This window comes from Carlito syrichta, unplaced genomic scaffold (genome assembly GCF_000164805.1).
Source record: "Carlito syrichta isolate Samal-C Ts95f unplaced genomic scaffold, Tarsius_syrichta-2.0.1 Scaffold66630, whole genome shotgun sequence".
Lineage (NCBI taxonomy): Eukaryota > Metazoa > Chordata > Mammalia > Primates > Tarsiidae > Carlito > Carlito syrichta.
The window spans coordinates 146,560-148,312 of NW_007010726.1; positions in this window are offsets into that span (position 1 = coordinate 146,560).

Consider the following 1,753-nt stretch of genomic DNA (forward strand, 5'->3'; position numbering starts at 1 on the left):
TCCGGAACCCAGCAGGTCGAGGCTGCGGTGGCCGGGAGCCGCCACTGCACTCCAGTCTGGGCGACAGAGTGAGACTCCAACTCAAAAAACAACAACAACAACAAAAAGAATTTACACCTCTCAGTTAATTGGGCACAGTCTGCAGGGAAGTTAAGAATTCTTTTGAAGTCACTTACTGAGGTGCATAGGAGATAAGGGAAGCTCACCTTTTGTTAACTCCCAGGAATATGGGTACAAGCAGGAGCACTCAAATACTTGCCATGTCCTTCTCTAGGGGTTGTGGCAATATGGACAGACAATAGCGGGTCTCCGTATCAGTGTTGAAACCAGAACCAGTCGGCTCTGCTTGTCCCAAACACCTGCTTTGAAGGCCACCTGTGTTATAGCCCCTACACAGCCAGAGCCTATTTGGTCGGTTATCCAGAGAGATGGCAGGAAAGCAGAAAAGGAGTCTGGAAGCACTCTCTTTGATCACTCCTTCATGTAAATTTACTTCTCAAAATGGTTACACATAGAAAACGGGATTGATGTCAGCTAAACCCTAAAGCTTCGCTGTTGGAATCTGTCACCTTACACCACTACCTAATAGCTCACAGCTCAGTCATCTCCTCAGGGAGCCGAGGATTCCCTAACTGCCCCCTTACCCCTACAGGGATGCCACGCAGAAGCACGTCCTTTGCTGAATGGCTAAGGGCTTGTTTGCAGCCTGTTAAGAGATTTCCGTTTTCTTTTTATCACAACAGCATTATTAGTCCTTGTAGTCCTGGTGCAAGCTGGGAGTAGTTCCCCTAATTATAGGTTGTGAAACAGCATTTTCCCTCTAATAGCCTGAATAGCTCTCACAAAAAGAATTAGGAAGTTTGTTATTTTGCTTGATGTGCCAAAATATGCCCATTAAATCCAGCAAATTGATAGAAAAGAAGCCACACATCGACCCACGGGGCCGCATTTACAAACATCACGATATTTGTATTCTAAAGTGTAGCCTGGAATATATTCTCCGTATTTGCCTTTCCAGACCCAGTTATACAGCTTTATTCACTTTTTATTTCTTTAATTCAGCATCATAACAGTTTAAGATTTTTAAATTGAAGAAAATGTTTTCAAGTATATTTTGAAATATTATTAACAGTTCCTTTTTAAGACTAAATATGCTTTCTAAAATATAAAGGGTATGCATTTTCCAGATCCCTAGTCCCCTGCAGAATTTATTCTGAACTTTTCAGGGTCTTCACTATCTGGCCACTTATGTCACATCACTTGTCTGTATTCCTTACACAAGAACATTCCATTTTCCCAAGCACTGGTGTTGCCCACAATCTATTGTTAATCTCTGCAATATTTTCAGATGTAAATAATAGCAGAGTAGTTCTAATGGTTCAAATAAAACAAAAAGTCTGGACTCAGCCGTTCAATAGTATTAGGGTAGTCCTCTTAGTGATCCTCTTTTTTGAGGTGGTGATAGAATATTTCTGTATTCTCATTGTGTTGGTGGCTATATGAATCTCTTTATGTGTTCAAGTTTATAGACCTGTATACTACAAATGTCATTTTTTTTTGGGGGGGGTTTTTTTTTTTTCCTAGTTGGAGTCTCACTCTCACTCAGACTGGAGTGTAGTGGCACGCTCCCGGCCACCGCAGCCTCGACTGGCTGGGCTCCGGCAATCCTTCCACCTCAACCTTCCAAGTAGCTGGAACTACAGGCACACGCTACCACGCCTGGCTAATTTTTTGATTTATTGTGGAGATGAGG